Source organism: Lates calcarifer, linkage group LG2, assembly GCF_001640805.2.
Source record: "Lates calcarifer isolate ASB-BC8 linkage group LG2, TLL_Latcal_v3, whole genome shotgun sequence".
NCBI lineage: Eukaryota > Metazoa > Chordata > Actinopteri > Centropomidae > Lates > Lates calcarifer.
In genome coordinates this window covers 20,878,867-20,897,369 of record NC_066834.1, presented here as the reverse complement: position 1 = coordinate 20,897,369, position 18,503 = coordinate 20,878,867, and the positions used below count along the sequence as shown (strand labels likewise).

The following is an 18,503-nucleotide window of genomic DNA, read 5'->3' as shown; positions in this document are numbered from 1 at the left end:
TTTTATTCTACTTCTGCAGCATATGGAGACAGGTATTGAATGAAATTCATACTCTATAAGTGAATCACAGGAAACCATCTATCAGTTCTCTACATTATCTCCATTCTTGCTCACCCATGGTATATAAGCTCCTGTGGTACAGATGCACACAGAAATATACTGTCTTTTATCTTGCTTACAAAACACTAGTATTAGGGACTTATGTAATTAACCCCAAAGCTCTGTTCTTTGTGAAATGCATTAGTGTGGGATAATGAAATAGCTGATATCACCACTTCCCAAACACAACAGTGTAAAAGTTTGCACTGAAAAGTCACTGGATTCAACTCATTAAACTGTATTGTCTAATGATGTCAAACCAACAAAGGTACATTTAAAAATCCTTTCATCTCAAGTTAGAAGTTTTTATACTGTAGACGTGCTCTGTCTAATCTATAATGATAACAGGGCTGAAGAAACAGAGATATCATCATCCACTGCCAAACTGGAGGTGGCCAGTGTCGTCTCTCTTCCTATCAGAGCTCATCTCTGCATTAGGAACAGCCCCTTTTCCTCACACGGTGACAACTGGGCAGGATATCTCATTAGATCACACAACAGAACACTAAACAGCTCTCCACGCTGACGAGCCAATAAGGTGCTCAGTCAAGCGGGACGCGTGCCACTCAACTCACATCCCAGATGCCGCCCCCAACACTGTCAGTCCATTAATGGGAGACAGCAGCATGTTCAGTGATTAGGCTGGGTAATGGTGAGTGACTGCCTCTGGAGGCTCTGGATGGTTTGTTGGGGTGGTGTCTGTGGAGGATGAAGACAAAACCCTAATCCAGTGGTTGCTTCATATTCCCAATGAAGAATGGTCCACACAGTGGCTTGCACATGTACTTTCCCACATGAAGACAGGAGCTGTAGTCTCACTGCTCTCATGTGAAGGTGGTGGTAGGGATTAGAGTGAAACATGGCGATTCATTTCCTGACTATTGGCACAGCCGCTCTGGATTCTCTTGGGGGACTGCAAAGCCTGTATTAGACTGGGGATGCTCGCAGAACCCAGCTGCTAATGAAATAAGAGCTGCTATGAGCTTATACTCACTCCAGATTTCAGGAGAGGAAGTTAGTAGGCAGAAATAAGGACTATGATACTTCTACCTCACATAACATTGGTTTCATTACTACTGTACTGTATTAAAACCCAGCCTTCATTGCAGTGTATAATGTACTCCTTAAGGGGTGACACAGAGGCTCAGACCTCATAGCATGGGGAATATGACTTTTTATGATTAAGTCATATTTTATGATGAAACACACTCACCAGATGGACTGGTGATTTCAAATTTGACAAAGGTATAAATGTGAATAATTATGTAAAAAATATAATATGTGAAAAATAATAACTTTGGACCGATTTCCTGTTCATGGGGATTTTCTGCCCCATAGCCCCTGAAAAGGTGTCAATGTTTAAAAAACGTGTTTGCATATTTTTAAATATTAACAAAACAAGATTTCAGATAACGTCTGAGGACATTTTTGTAGACTGTGCTTCAGGTCTTCAACACACCACCACAGGTTTTGTTTGCTCTGATGCTGTGCTGTCTAGCCCTTCGAGCCTTCCCCTCCTCCGAGGTCCTGCCTTCTGTTCACAGGTACTGTTTGTTTCCCACTCCAGGCTCAGCTGTGGGCTGCCAACTGCTCGTCCTCTTCTCCTCCCTCCCTCCTTCATCTCCTACTGTAGCTTCCTGTGTTGGATTAAGGCCCAGCGCTTCTGAGCTTGAATAATGTGAATTTCTCTGTGTTTCTGAAAGAGGAGCAGACTCCTCACCTGGAAACAGAAGAGTCCTTTCAGACTGTTCCATCCAGGCAAACGCCAGCCCCGTCTGCTGTTTTATTTACTGGCCCTCTGAATTATTCAGGACAATTTAGTCGTGCTTCAGTCAGTTGGAGAAAATGACAAGCTATATTATAAGCCAGGATGCTCTCAAAAACCTGATGAATAATACACTGTAAGTGGAATTAATCTCTTTAAATAAACATTTGTATGATTCATTTGGAGCATGCACTGTGGGCCAGAAAAACAAACATGTCGCACAGCGGCTGTCCTCACCGTGGATATCGCATCTGTGAGAGGGAGCGTAGCCTGAAGAGCTGCACTGTTTGGTCAGTGAGGAAGCTAATATCTTAGTGTAAAACAGTGGACTACGCTGCAAGCCAAAAAGTGTGACTCCCTACTTTTTATCACCTGAAATAGTCTCTGTGTGCGGCTTCTGTGCTAATTAATATAACAGAAGATGTAGATGTACAGTCTCAGAGAAGCAGCTCATTGTCTCAGATTCATCAGCTTCATTTTGCAATTTCCCATTCTGACTTCATTAGAAATGCACTTGCTGGGATTAGATGCATAATTCAGCCTCCTCTGTTTTATTATTTCAGGTAAAAGATGAATTCTTTATTACCTGCCTTCCAGCTTTGAAACACAAGGCTCCTCCCCAAATAGCTAAAATATACTGTGTGGTCCCATTTCCTTACACCTGTCTCCCAGGGAAGCCGTTAAAGACGCAGCACTCTCCATCTGTCACTTAGTGCGAGCGGAGCTGGAAAATTCCTCGGTGGTGATTGTGCCTTGATAAATATGTCATCAGCTGTCCATCCCTTCCTTCCCTGCCATCCAATTTATTTTGCTTGTAATTGATTACTTGCTCTTCCGCACCATGTGAGTTTAATATTACAGTTTGGGATTTTGCAGTGCTCTCTGTGAAACCCCCATTCACTTGGTATTAACTCACGGCTGTGACTCATAAACAGACTCTGGGAGGCGTTGGTAGCGGAAGCAGCGCTGACCTCATTTCCTCACCTCACTAGTCAAGTTTTACACTTGCTACCACCATCAACACCACCAATGCCAAACCTAGCACCACGATCTTATCAGTGAGTCTGGAAGTCTAGCACCTGTTTCTCTAACAAGCCCAAACTTGTGAAACAACTGAAGGTTCAATGGTACTGCATGTCAGTACCGAGCAAACACACTGGCTGCTATAAATAGACCCCTAGTCAACCTCTGAGCTTTATGGGTCACTGACTGCTTCTATCGATCTTTAGAAATTACAGGGAATAAAAACTCCTTTGCCGAGACAACGTCTGTTTCTGCGCTCAGAGATCTCAGGTATGAAGCTAACCTTAAACTAATACCACATGGATTGAGTCGGGCAAAATGGGACAACAGTGTCATCTTTCCTGATTTAAAGCCTCTCTTTGAGATTGATTTATTCTGCACTAAAAGCATATTTTCCCTCGGCTGCCCACTAGCACTTGCCTCTAGCTGCCTGGGGAGATCTCCTCTGAAGTGGCACTCTCAAGGGTGAGCTGATGACGGGCCGGAGGCCAGGCGTGACTAAATTTAAAACATCCAATCAAAGGGCAGGGGGTAAGGTACCAGCAACCTGACCTTGATGATATCATACAGAATCATAATTCTCCACATAGGTATAAAGTGCTGAGCTGGTAAAAAAGGACAGGACATTCGGGGGTCCTTTGTGTCTGGGAGAAATAGGATTGACTGCACTGCATATATCAAAGTAATCTGAGAACAGAAAGAAATTTGATTGAAGCAGTTTTCTTAGGGTCTCTCTTCAGGTTGAGAGAAAAGCTCTCTTTGCCATCAAGTACAGAAACAAGCTTATTGTCATGTTTCTTTCATTCATTTCCCCTTGTCATGAATGACTGCCAAACTTTTCTGGGAGAATTACACGTCCCAGAATCCCAAGTTGTTTCCTTTCAGTCCTCTGCTAACACAAAGGAGAGTGAGCACTTTGTTCTTTTCATTTCTACTGCTGCAGCTGCTGCCTGCTGATGTTGGGTTTACATGGGCACTCTTCTATGTGAGGTGTGCAAGATTTTAGAACTATAAAATGTAAAAGTATAAATGTACTGTTAAATTTCAGCCGATGCTACAGCTAGGACTGGGTGATATGACCAAAAAGTTTAATCTCTAATTTTTCAGGTTTGTGGATGATTCTTTTAATAGTTATACAGTACATAGGCATAGATAATGGGCAGATGGATGGAACAATAACAACTGTCTTAAACTAATGTGGTGAAACTGCACCTAAGGGTAGTTGTGGTTTTGGAATGCGAATGGGAGCTAGTACCAGAATCTTGAAGAAGCAGACATTGCTACCATTCCACTGCTCCTTTTCTTTCAGGTTCTGAAACAGGTTTGTTTTGTTGCTACTTTTAGTTCTAATAGAGCAGTAAATTCCCAAAGGTTGAGAATTTACTTGTGTTGTGGGTGGTGCGCCGTGTGACTGATGAGAATGCAGAGACTCATGTAATTTAGAGGAGACTGTAACCCAGGTAGTTGTTAAGCTACATTTTACAGAGGTGCCCTAAATGCCCGAGTAGAGCCTATGCAATGGGAAACACTGTAGAGTTTTTACAGACTTCACACAGCACAGTGGTCTGTTCTGTGTCAGACATGCAAAACCAAACCATTTCTGTATCACTGAGGCAAAATGACTGCCTTTCTTTAGTATTATTCCATCATTGTTTCTCCAAGGAAATGGTGACAGTCTACATTTTAACTAAAGAGAACTGCTGGTGTTGGTGCTTGAGTGACAGTAGAGAAAGCACTGATCTCAATTCTGCGATTTTTCACATTTAAAAAAAATAAAAACTCAAATTAATCAAATTAAATCAATGTATCGTCCAAACTTAGCTATAGCTCTTACTTTTATTAGACTATTTGCCAAGAAACACAGACTGTCGATTGAAACAAGTTTAAAGGTTTTCTATGTGAGCAGAAGAATCACCAACAGCAACACCCCTGTTTGTGTTACTTTGCTCCTGATGAGATCTTTTCTTCCCTCTTCCTCTTAGTGTACTGTTTTTTTTAATCACTCCACAAGCTACAGATGCATGCACACTATAAGAGACCATCTGCTTCAAAACCACCTCTGTCCTCTCTCTGCGTCCTCTCTTTGCAGGTATCTTTCATCCCCCTCACTAAATTCATGTGCAGACCGGTGCGTCACCGTCTGTTGGTTGGAGGCTGATTGGCCACTGGTTTCCAGAATGAATGGATGCAGGCCAGAGCCACCTGCCAACAGCTAGCAGTACAAAAAAGTAACTTTGATTTAAATGTTGGTCCTGAAAATATGTACTGAAAAAATAAGCACTAAAGTCCCCAAAGAGTTTACCTGTGCAATTTTTTTGTATCGTTTGTGCTACTCAGACAGATAGGTCAAGCTGGAGAAGCTGTGTCCTGATTTTTCAGTGACAACCAATGGGCTATCGCTCTATTTCATGTCTCATGTCTGATATGTAATTACAGAAGCACAAACTGAAAAGGGCAGTTTGGTCCTCAAGGCCCATTGCCCCCATAACAGCCCCATTATATGTGTATCTAATGACGTGAAAACGTGGCAGTGAGCTCATGGGTAACCTGTTCTGATGTGACAACACACAAATACATGGAGCCTGTGTTTACAGTGCATTTAAGAGTTAGAAACTACATACCGTAACCAGACACACAAACACGTGATTTTGATTGAAACTTTGGTACTGAAAACATATAAATCCTCAAAAGTGTTTACCTGAAAAGTACCAATAGACACCCTATGTTACAGAGGCTTTTTTTTCTTCAAAGATCTGATGAGGTCTGCTTTAATAATAATAAAAAAGAGCAAACAGTGTAGTAGGCAGAAACCAGCAAATGATGCTACAATTAAGTGAATGCTGCTGTGTTATATATGCTAAGTGGGAGCAGTGTGAAAAGTGAACTCTCCTTTTCTGCTTTTGGCAGGCTCTGTGTTGGGTAAACCCCCTGGCATAGCTTTAGAAGCTGGATTTTACTTGGTTATTGTATTCTAATGAGATATTATTAGCTCTGATGGCAGCTCAGCATCAGCATCACCCAAAGGTCACAAGCTGTTTAAAGGAAGGATTGCTCAGAGGCTGTTTAGGTTAAGAGGCAGGGAGGAGATGAAGATGGAAGAAAGAGTGGCTGCTGATGAAAAAACAAGGGGAGAGGATCACTTCCTGATGCTTCATGGTTCAACTTGTGGGAAAAAATAGATCAAGGCTGATGTTCTGTAGTTTGATGTACTGTTGCATTTGACTGAGCAAAGCAAAATATCAAAAAAGTGAATATGTTTTTACTCAATACATCTCAGACTTGTTTTTTCTGTATTAATGCAAGAACTTGTGGAAGTCAAGGAGAGAAAGTGTTTGAGTGTTTGCATCTTCTTATGGCTGTAAACTGAACCCACTATGTATAGCAACTGTGTGCAATGCTTGACTTTCAGAGCAGTTTGAGTGTACTCCTCCACTCATAACATCCTTTTCACACTCACTTGATAGGAACCACTGAAAGAATTATGAAGCAGTCAGTTTAGATACAATCTCAGTTTCATTTAATGCACTTTCAGAAATACTGTATTGGACCAATTACAGCAAAACATCTCTGACAGTAAACACAGTGCACTGTGCAGAAGATGTTTGTTCAAATGAAAACAGACGAAGCACCTGCCTTCGCTGGAGGCATTTGGCTGAAATGACAGAGGAAATCCCTGAACTGGGCCTCCAATCCAAATGGAAATGAACCCTCCAAGATGTGTATGATGTGTGGAGCACTGAGGCATGGGAATCAGAGGAGATTATGAGGGTTTCTTGCCTTATCATCCTGTGTTAACAAGGTGACAGGGACTCATTTTGTATGCTGTCGATTGAAGGGCACCAGAACTGACAGAGCAGATAAACAACCCAGCACCTCACTCATGGGCCTCCATTTACCCTGAAACTACTGACCAGGAGGCACTAGTAAAGAATAATAATAGCAAAGTACTCCTCAGCGGCAAGTGAAGCTTTGTGAAAAGAGGCTATTTTCTGATGAGGTCGTTTTTCTACAAACTCCAGAAAACCATTTGAGTTTACTGTTCAAAATTAAGTCATGAAGACTTGTTGGTGACCTTGGAATTAATCCTGCTAAAGTCTTTTCTTCTTTGTCTCCTTTACTGTTTGTCCCTCCTGGTTTTCCTTCTCTCTCAGAACAAAATACTATAGCACTATAGCAGAAAAGCATCTTCTGTGCTGTTCTGACAGACAAATTAAGACAGCAGAAGAGAGCCTGTGTCCTGATTCTTCACTGTCTACCAACGAGCTATCCCTGCATTACATGTCTGATATTCATATATAATTACAGAGGAGCAAACTGAAAAGGGCAGTTTGGCCCTCAAGCCATGTTGCCCTCATAACAGCCCCATTAGATGTGTATCCAATGACAAGAAATCGTGGCAGTGAGCTCATGGGTAACATGTTCTGATGTGACAACACACAAATACATGCCTCCTGTGTTCACAGTACATTTAAGAGTTAGTAACTGTAGGCCATAAACAGGCACACAAATATATGGTCTGTAGCAGAGGTAATGGTGGAGCTGAGTGGTGGTGAATGACAGTGAAGTGGAGATGAGTGACTAGAGATTTCACTCCATAGAAAACTATCATGTTTTATAAGTTACATAATGTGTAATGGACTTTCATTGTATTTTTCAAAAGGTGGAAAATATTAAAATTTTCTCCCAAATGTCAATAAAAATAAATAAAGAGTCTATTAATATTTAACCATATGTACTTGTAGTATTTGTACTGGTGCTGTTGGTTTTTAATGGTGGTCTGGAAAGTGTATGAACCCTGCAGTTCTACAAGATCCTTCCTACATATATTGTAATTATTCAGCTGGCTGGTAAAAGTCGCAGACTGTTCCTTTAGTTTCAGCCCATCATTGAGCCATTCTGCTCCTTATTGATGTGTCTGTTTCAGAGGTTTATAGTTCTAACTGGATGTATTGGTTATAGCTGGTGTTTAAATGCAGTTGACTGTCTTTGAGTGTGTGAAATAATGGGAGATAATCCTTTGTTGCACTTATCACTTCAGGAGTGGGAAGAGATTTCTTTTAGTACATATCTGTTATAGTTTAAAGGAAAGTTTGAAGCAATTATTACTGATTAACCTTCATTTTCATACTAAGTACAAGCCCAGCACACACTGTATAGTAACAGCTCCATAGAATGCAAATAAACTTCAGTGAGAGCTCCTCAGTTCATCTGAGTCACACAGGGTAATGCCAAGACCCCATTCATAACTGAGGAATTAGTGGTGAAACAACACCCCTCATTTTGCCTGGAAGCAGAGGCAGAAAGCTGACAAGAACGCATCCTTTCAAGTTCCCCATGTAAGCAGACCGGGGCTGCAGCAACAAAACACGCCGTTCTCTGAATTTGAATATAAATCCACCCCAAAGGAGCGGCTCAATGTGCAACACGGCATGCTGGGAGAGGAACTAATATGAGATATATTCTCCATGCTTTTTACAGGCCGTCTCTCCTCAAAGACATGGGATAGCTGCTGCAGGTGAAGATGCATGGCACCCATGCACAAACCTGCACAAGCCCATACTCCTACACACGGAGGTGATAAAGATTTTTGTCTGGAATTTTGAAGTTTTTCAGAGACAAGCTTAAGTGAGCCTGTATAATGTCTGCTCTGTGTTTTAATCTTTGAACTGTGTAACTGGGGTAATAGTGTACAGTAATTTTACCCTTATTTCATCATGTTCAACACCATGCTCACTCCTCAGAGAATGAGCACACAATTGCCCTGGATAAGAAAAGATAAGTGAGGATGGAGGATTTCACTCCCGGCATTTGAATATTATGATTCATAGGTTTGATACAGGCGCCTTATGAGCCCATTAAGAGGCCACTTTAGGTCCTATGATCATTTGAAAAATATATTTGTGTGTGTGTTATCAAGTTATTGTTTTTTATAGTCTGGACTCTTCAGTTCTGTTTTTGGGCCGGCTCTGCATTAACATTACTTCTAACTTGTAGATTGAAAAACTTGAACCTCTGACTAAACTTCAGCTACTTATCACTTTTCACTGTTGGCCTTGGTAACACAGTAGCAGATCACGTTGCCTTGAGCTAAATGAAACAACAGACACTTGTCACACACAGCGTGCAAGAGACAAGCTGAGAAACCAACCATTTTCTCTGAAGGAAATGAATTTTTATTTTCCTCCTCTTCAGTAATTTGTTAATGTCTCATCTTCAGGCGAGAATTGGCATATTGCATGTCAGATTTGCTCAGTGGTGCTTTGGCAACCCATGATTCACTGCTGAGTCATGCAACATGAGCTGTGAGGCTTATTCAACCGCTCCTGGATGCGATGTAGCACTGAGATGTGTTATATTTTCTCCTCATTAGTATACACTGTTAAAGGAACTGAAAAGAAGTATTTGAAACATCAGGAGGTCAAGTCCAACGGGCTACAGAGTGTGGGCTGAAAAGGAGTTGTTTACTTTTTCTTAGTTAGGCTTATAGAAAAATATCTCCAATTTACCAGAGGCACTATAACGATCCAGGTGCAGAGCATGTTTGTCCTTTTCCCAGTGGCTAAATATTGACTGTGCTTGGTAGCAGCAGATGGGCTGAACGGTGAATGCAGGCCGTGCTGGAAGGAATGAGTGAGTGTACGAGCGACATCTGGTCCTTCCTGCGCCCAGTGGACCTGGTTGCTACATCAAGCTGCCTCATTAGAGCTAGCTGGGGCTTTAGGAGCATTCTGCCACTCAAGCCACTGCCTTAGTGCCTCCCCATCACATCCCTCATTTGCCACCGTGCCAAGACTGAAGGACCATATAATGTGTTGTGTCGGCAAGTTTTGCACATCTCACCGCTCTCTCTGCATTCTGCTTGGGTCACCTATTCGCACTTTGGGTGATTTCATTTTGCCAGGAGAGAATTATGATGTGGTTTCTGTCCAAAATGTCCACTTTCAACCTCAGCTTACAGCTGGCTTTCAGTAAAGCTTTCTGACTGTTGGGATGTGGCATCCCCAGTTTCAACTGACACGGAAAATAGAAATGTCCCCGCTTCTGCACTTAACAAAAGAATGTTTTTAAGTGAAATTTTATGAATTCTGTGAATTTTGAGTTTGCCATCACATTCATTAAATAATAGAATCAGGAGTTATGTGCAGTAAATTGTTTATTCATTGCTTAGAATACTTCACAGAAAATGGTCAAATCTTGCGAATCCAACCACTTGCTGCCATTTTCTTTGCATTAAAGAACAAACTTAAGAGCTGCTGTTATGAGCCTCTGTCAAATAAAATCAAATCTCAGGCTTAATTTACATTATGACAATATTATACATCATAAGATGATACTGCGGTCACTGAAAAACTGATGTTATTGATTCATCTTAGTGCAACACTCAGTCTACTGTCGTGACTCTAATGCCACCTGACTGAACAATCTCCTACCTAATATCTAAAATTATAAGCATTTGATTTGTAACACTGCTGATGTAATTCATAACACTGATGTATGTTAACTGACTTCCCAATTAGTTTCTGCACAAAACTCTTGGCCTGATTATATGTCATTATTATTATAATTATAATCACAATTATTACAAGTGCAATTCATTAAAAACACATTGTTATTAAATTTATGATAATTATGCAGAAAAAGCAATTCATTTTGGGCTGCATGAATCATAAAAAAGATCTTGGTCAGAGTGTTTAGTAATGAATAACTGTGATCATAAGGCATAGATCCACTGATTTCCACTTTGACTAAAGAGTCATCTATTTCTCTGATGGCTGTGGAGAGTGCTCATCTTGGTGTAGCCTGTGGCCCTCTCTCCTCTGCTGGTAGAGGCGGCTGGGCTCCGCTTCAGCAGCTCAACTCGCCTCTCCTCAGGGCCGCAATCATGTGCGGGACCATCTACTTATCACAGAGAGCTGTTTGGATTACTACATCAGGTTTAATGGCAAGCTGCCATATGATGAATATCATAATCCACAACACAAGCTGCGCTACACATTCTGTGTCCCTTCACAGAAAGCTGCCTCGCAGATTTCGCCCCAGAACAGCCCCCTCCCTCTGGGCTCTCTGCTCCCAGCATACACTACAAATTGTCCTGGGAAATATGGAAAAGTGAAAAATATAAAGCATAAAAACCAAATAAGTAGGATTCACACTGTGCTTTAATATGAAGCTCTTCCTCATATAACAGTATCATACAATAAAAAGCACTATATTCTGGTGAATAATAATAATAACAATTCCCCTGAAATCAATCATCAATAACCAGTATAACTTACTGGGGTGTGTGCTTTATTTAGGACTATCTGTGCAATAAATAGAATCATCAAGCTGTGACAGAGCAGGCAAGTCATGTGTAGTAAGCTTCAAACTGGCTGGAGCGACGAGAAGGTGTGGCAGTCATATTGTGTTTTCTCATTTCAGTCCACTGGCACAAAGAGAGAGTTACTTAAGGCTATAGAGGGGGTGGACACAGTCAAAGCAACACCTTTGCTATATAAATCAATGTAATACAATAGCCCTGCAATAAATCATACCTTTGTAAAGCCTCTAGCCTTTTTACTGAGCTGTTAATTCAGCTCAATGGTTATTTAAGGGTTTAGTTTATAGAATAACAAAACAGCAGTGCTTCATCATGTAATGACAGACTGACTCATAGCTTCTAATTGCAAACTACAGCTAAGACCACCATGCATCCATTCATCCATCCATCCTGTATACCACTTATCCTTTCAGGATTATGGGGGGCTGGATGAATTGGTATCAGGTTATTTATTATATATTTTTTAATTTACCTCTTAACTTTGACCTCTAACCTCCTGCCTATTGACCAGGTATTTACTGTAACAATGTGTCCTCAGTTGCCTTCCAAAGTAAAGTTAATGACCAGATAAAAGAATGAATGTTTCCCACTTCAGCCAGAAAATCTGTGGCGCTTAACCTGCAACACTTCACATCCTTGTTTTCTCTCCATTCCTCCTCCATCTTTATACTTACGACCTCTACAAGAAACAGAAAACTTAATTCCATCTTTTTCACTGTTGCACTCTTGGTGCTTTTAATGCTAGAAAAAAAAAAATTTAAACTCACTCAACTGGTGTACTCATTTCGTGTCACTTTGGATAAAAGCTAAATAGCTGATATGAATAATGTAGATGGAAAGAAAATGAAGCAGTGCCAGTGAAAACAGTAACACGTCTGGGAAAAGGTGCTTTTAAACATGATGGTCTCCCACATTCTCATCAGTAAAATGTAAAAAGATGGATTCACAAATTATAACCTCAGTCATTCCAGCACTGAATTTACTTTCTTTTAAACAAATTGAACTAGATTTTCATGTGAACAGTTTCTCACAGGGTTTCTTCCACCAGTTTAGTGCTGTCACTAACCACCCTAACTCCCATAATGGCCTTCAGATTTTGCTCAGTGTTAAGTATGGAATTCAATAATTCAATAAGTCCTCTATTTGAAATATTTACATCATGGTGCATCAAGAAACTGAGGCTATTCCTCTCTACACAACACTGACTGATTTCCTGACACTATACAAGCATGTAAATATGACAGTAACCACAGATGTTGATGTGTCTTAAGGATCACTACAGCAGTTCAGGAGGGGAAGAGACGCTACACTGAGGGAACTCCTCTCTAACTCGTAGCTTTTTAAAGGTTTTGGAAAGAAAGAAATGTTTCATAGTTTTGTAGCTTTACTCACTTGCCTGATGGAAATAACTATTTTTGGCAAAGACTGGAATTTACTGCCATATTGAATAATAAACTTTGATCATTGTTATTTATTAAAGGATATACACTATACTGGTGTGAGCGAGATCATGTTCACATCCATGATACATTCTGCATGTTTCTTAAGAGCATCTATCAAACAGCTAACCACTACTGACAAACTCTCCTGACATAAAATGCACGGTGCATAAACATATGACAAAAAAAACAACACATGCTTGTCAACATAGTGACATGTCCAGTGGCGTTCCATTTAATTTGCCACTGTCCCATGAGCTGCAGGCAGCTGCTGCCTGAATGCATGATCTTCTGGGGTGCCCCGATGTGTCTGGGCACTATATTAACAGGGAGAGGGTTCCTGCCTGATGGAATATTGATAAAATGTTTTTTGTTTGCTGCACATTGCTCAGAGAGTTGACGGCTCACTGCACTAAATCATAAAGCCCGCTTGGGCGTACTGTGGAGTCAATAACCAGTTCTTTTCTATTCTGGGAATGCACTTAGTTTCTGGGAGGTCGTCCACTGAAGCAACATTGGTGTTGAAAGACTTGGTAACTCTCAGAGCACTTCTGCTCAGTGGTGCAGTGTGTAGTACAGGGTTTTCTTGATGGTCTTGCATAGCTTGGTTTGTTTCACAGAATAGACACTGGTGATATGGATGCTGTGCATTCAAAGTACTGCATTTGACTGATACATGTACATACATTTATATACAGTCTGATCTGTCTTATACTACACTTGCTGCTACCATCCCCATACCTTGTACTTCAGTATCTATTAGGTTTCATTCTTGGTTTTCTGACATGTCTCTGTGCCTATATGCCACCAGGACAATCCCTGTAAATGTTGCTGCACTTGCTAAATGAAGAGATCCTGGCTCCGACATCCTCTGTCTGTGTCTGTATCTTAAAAGACAGATACACATATCAGAGAAAGCTGAAGATATTTCCCCCCAAAACTCAGTGATTTGACAGTTATTGTAAATGCATGTGGTTCTCTGTGAAAGCTAGTGACATGTATCTGCGGTGTGAATGAAGTGTTTTTCTCTGCATGGTAACAAGTGGGTAGAGCATGTTGGAGCTCTGGCAGGCTGTGCACCAGCAGCAGCAGCAGCAGCAGTGGCAGCTCCAGCATTGAGGCTGAGAGCAGGAGATGGCCTGCCAGGGGAGGTGATGATGCCAAGAGCTTTTGTATCATTACAAAGCCTTTCTTAAATTATAATTATAGAATTATACACAATGTCTTGAAATCTTAACTGCCGTGTCTCTAAATGTTTTAGATGTCACCTGAGTGAACTGCCGAGCTCATTGTAGTGGGCATAAATCTGTTTAGAAGAGGATATATTTATATATGTGATGTTGTAAAACTAATAGGAAACCCTGGGGACACCTTATATTATTAATGATGGTTGTGTGCTTGGATAATTCTGTGTATAGACAAGTGTTAAGTGTTCATTAGGTACAGATTATGTATGCAAGGGTAAGTTATAAAAAACAAGTATGTATATTGTATGTATGATGCATACATGCTGTTTTTGTAGCTGTTTTTGAATCTCAGTTTGCATATCCAAAACAACCAAACAGTGTGAAGCAGAGAAAGTATTAGGGTGTATTTAGTCTGTTTGTACCATGATAATCATGACAACAGTATAACAGGTCCCTGATCGATGTGACGTGTGTCCTTATGTGCCCTGATTGCTGCACTGGATTTTGAGACAGTATTTCATGAGGCAAAGCATGGGAGTGCTGAGATGTGTTTATTTATAGAGTACAATGAGCCTAATTGGTAAATTGGTCCAATGATTGATTCGCTATCGAGTTTGGTGTCGTCTGTCTTGACTCCGCAGTGAGGGATGTCTTGAAATAGCAGGGATGACAGCGAGGAGAAAGCGGAGCCAATACTTTTCCCTGAGTACATGATCCTCCTATTAACAGCCCAGAGTCTCCCTGAAAGTTCAGCCCACTGTAAGCAATTAGACATCAAGGTTACAGCTCAGTCTGGCTGTCACCAGGCTGAATTAAAGCCTGCTTATGAACAAGAGTTTCTATTTCAACACCCACAGAACGGGATCTTAAATGTTTAGTTGATGTTTTTTGTTACTGCTGTTTTTGATCCATTACTTTGTCCAATAACTGATCTGAGGTTGTTTTAAAATGTGGTGTGTACTGACAGCATACAGCAGCTTCAGTCTACACTCAAAATGTATAAGTGAACAGCCTCAGGGCCTGATGATCCTCGCCTGTGTAGCAGAAAGTGCAAATGAATCGTATCTATCAAAGCATAGCGGTGGCTTGTTCAGATTTTCATGTCTGTGTAATTAAGCATGTCCCTCTGTCACCTTAAAGTTTCCTCTGAAGCTGGACGCAGGCTAAATGCTTAAATTTAATAACTGGATGTGTCTGGTGGTCAGAGCAATCAAATCTTTTCCACAGAAGTGTTGTTTCAACAAATGGGCTCATTCACCTCTATGGCAGAGAGCAGCCTATTACAAGATTTGAGAAGCACAAATAAATCATGGCTTCATGCATAACAGTATTCCACCTCATGCAAAGGACTTAGCTCAGGGGCCTATCTGCTTCCCGGCTTCAGGTTTGAAATTCAATTACCTGCTGCCCTGGGTAGCTGCATGCTGGAAGCAAATCATGGATCTGAGGTAAGGTTTAATGGATTTGAAATATAATTTCGCTCTGGCTTGGCTCCTTAGAGACAGGTCACCATTACCTATAACCACATTAGAGGCGATCAAAGATTCTCCTGAATTTGTTACCTTGGCTTCCAGCGAGCACCTTGACTGTTCTAGTCTTTTCCATATTGGATGCAGTTAAAGGGCACGTTCTGTACAGGCATAAATCATGCATTTAAAGTAGATTTATTGTGAAAGACATCTAACCAGTACAGTGGCTTTCCTTTGTGGCAATTTCCAGCATGAGTTTGTCACAGTGACTGCTTCAAGAAACATATTCATTAACATCAATTTCTTAATAAGTTTCTAAAAATTTAATCCTGGTTCTTTCTAAACAAAGTACATTTCTCTGAAACTACAAGACCTACAGGCTATTGGGTGGAGTTGTTGTCACACAGCAAATACACTCTGGTTCAAGTACCTGCTGCTCTCTTGCTCTAATTGCAGACTGTGGCTTATTGCTTGGCCTTTCTTCCCAAGGAACCTTTTTTTTCTTTCAATAGGCAGAGCCTCCCCTTCCTCAGACACCTGTTATTAATTCTCTCCTGTTTAATCAGAGACCTGGGAGGTAGCAGCCGCTCCTCAGGCTGTGAGGATGACAAATGAATTGCCAGGTTAGAAAAATGGACTCAAATTCATCCTCTCCTGGAATTTGTGTTCACATCCATGCATTGTTCTTCCTCAAGGATAATGGATGGCAGGGGGGCGATTTTGAAGGTGCAGCACAGAATTCCAATAAATAGTTAATGTTGCAAAAAGTCACCCATTACAGCTCCTTGGCACTTTGGTGGTTTAGAAATAGCTTACTGCAGCTAACATGCTAAAGTTAGTATTGTGGGAGACAGTGGGAGATTACCCAATAAGATGAGCCATTACTAGTCTGAGAATGCATCTGAGAAAAAGAAGATAAGAAAAGAAATCTGTGGCCTTTTTGAGGCCATTTAAAGCTTTCTTTGCATATAAATAGGACAGATTCTAATAAGTTTTTAAATCCTTTTGCTTCGCTGTCTTTCCTCCATCAGTGAAGCCACCTGGAAATGTCACTGTTGCTGTCTCCCATACAAATACAGTCCCTCCATGATCTATTGTGGGGCATATGACAGCACATTTTAGACATTTTAGATGTACTGCACTGCAACATTTCCATTAAGTTTTCACATTTAATTAGATTTGATTTATGTTAAGCAAACTATAAAGATAAGTTAGGATTATTCTCTTGTTCCATGAGAGAAAAAAGTGTTTAGCTGTGAAGTTATGAGATTATGTTGTCCGGTGGCTTGATAGCTATCAGTTTAATACTCCTTCTTCTGTAACTCATTCATATTGCCTTACATCAGTGTTAATCCATTAATCACTAATATATCTTATTACTACAGTGAATATGCATAAAGACAGAGCAAATGCCCAGCCTCACACAAGCAGGCTGAAGCGGAATGACAAAGTTTTCTGGGGTGCAAAAGTATGTACTCAGTGTTGCATCATCAAAAAGAAGCAGTAGCTGCTAAATCCTGGAATAGTTGCTCTTTTAAGTGTCTGAGAAAGGAAGGCATGTTTTTCTCTTGTCAACTGGCATTCGATACAGGGCAGAGAGGAGGTGACCTTGCCCTGCCAGACGCTGTGATGGGCCAATTCCAGCCTTAGAGCTCCCTACTGCCTGCTAAACCTTTAGACAAGCTTTGTGAAATGATGTTAGCTACAGTTGTGGTTTAAAAAAAGTTCTGATTATTTTCACTGCTTTTGTGAAATGGAACATTAAAAGTGATTCTTTGTTATAAATACATTTGACAAAAGTAATTGTGTTTTGGGTTAACAAAACAACCACCAATCTAGATCAGCTTACTTACATGACATCACTTGAGATGATTAATTTCACCTATGTCTCTTAAAGCACAATAAAGGTTTGGGAAGAACATTTTTTGCTAGCATCATGCACTCATCTAATGCAAAAGCCTCTCCAGTAAGGACTCTTAGCAGCCAAAATCAACCTTTAAAGCATGTTTTCAGTCCTGTGTACTAGAATCTGTTAGAATGGGATCATTACAACCGATGTTTCACAAATCTAAAAGTTCAAACAGCAACTAGATATCTATCAGTTTAAAATATTGACTATCTTGACAGACCGAATGTCTAAGTAAAAATAAAACACTGTATGCCACCTCTGCTTTGAAAAACACCTGTGATTTGAAGGTAAATATCTGTGGTGATAAAATATTGACAGAAAATTCTCAGGTGGTGACTCTCCTCTGTTTCCAAAGTGATGTGTAAAATATAAGAAAAGAAAATCTTAGCTTCTCAGATAAGGATAAAGAATCCACAGCACGTATTTTCTGTTGACCACTGTGTGCTACTAACAGCTGCCTGGTAGCTCAGCACCACGTGCCATCGTGAATAAGGCAATGACCATTTAAATGGATGAAACAAGGACAGTATGTTCTGAATCCTACAAAGATCATGCTATCTTCATCGAAACAGCTGCCATCAAGGAACCCACTCCATTCTGTTTCATCTAGCTGTTTAGTGACTGACAATAAGGTCAGATAATGTAAAACAGCCAACACTCTGCATTGTGTTGAATTTCAGAGGTTCCAGTTGTCATTCAAAGTCCTTGCTTGTACAAGTCATTGCATTGATTGTTTGAACACAGTCTGCTGTCCAGGATTTATGTACATAATGCATAATATCCTAGCGAACATAAAACCTTAAGAGGTTTGGGGTGTTTTCAAAAAGTAACCGATACAGGGGAACATTTTAACAGCTCTACAGACAAAGTGTTTTGTTTCTCAGGTTGCCACCAGCAGACATAGGTATGTCTTTCAAAGTCAAGTACTGGTACAGTACTGAAGAATTGGATTTCTCTTCAGAGTTATCAGCCTTTGATGTGACTCAGTGACCATAAGAGTCAAACAGAGACCCTTAGATACTGCAAGTCTTAGGTCTCAGTCAGTCTTTAATGTGAGTCTTTCTGGACTTCCAACATCCTGCTAAAGGCGTAAATCAAAGCCCACAACCCTCATTCTAGAAAACTAATACCATTATCGGTGTAACTGAAGCTGACAGGAAAAACAGCTAATTAATTTTTTTTTCTTTTTAATGAGCTCAAGTATTAAGTCACTTTTAAGCATCTGGCTCAAACAAGATAACATTCCCAAATAGAAAGGAGCTTGACTTCTTTTTTTAATGAGACTAAAGGTC

The 18,503-nt window shown here is 40.5% G+C and overlaps 1 protein-coding gene and 1 long non-coding RNA gene across 7 annotated transcripts in view; one reads left to right on the top strand and one right to left on the bottom strand.

Annotated features, from left to right (window-relative positions):
• Nucleotides 1-18,503, bottom strand: part of LOC108876873 (carbohydrate sulfotransferase 8) — a 252,830-nt gene that overhangs the window by 32,391 nt on the left and 201,936 nt on the right. The gene's annotated exons all lie outside the window — the stretch shown is intronic.
• The window catches only part of LOC108876872 (uncharacterized), a 251,421-nt gene continuing 235,806 nt past the window's right edge, over nucleotides 2,889-18,503 (top strand). For 2 of the 5 annotated variants that reach the window (XR_007814823.1, XR_007814818.1), the window contains exons 1-2: nucleotides 2,889-3,157; nucleotides 3,301-3,352. This is a non-coding gene — a long non-coding RNA (uncharacterized LOC108876872). The remainder of the gene's footprint in view (nucleotides 3,158-3,300; nucleotides 3,353-18,503) is intronic. The other 3 variants (XR_007814821.1, XR_007814822.1, XR_007814817.1) reach the window with 2 other exon arrangements.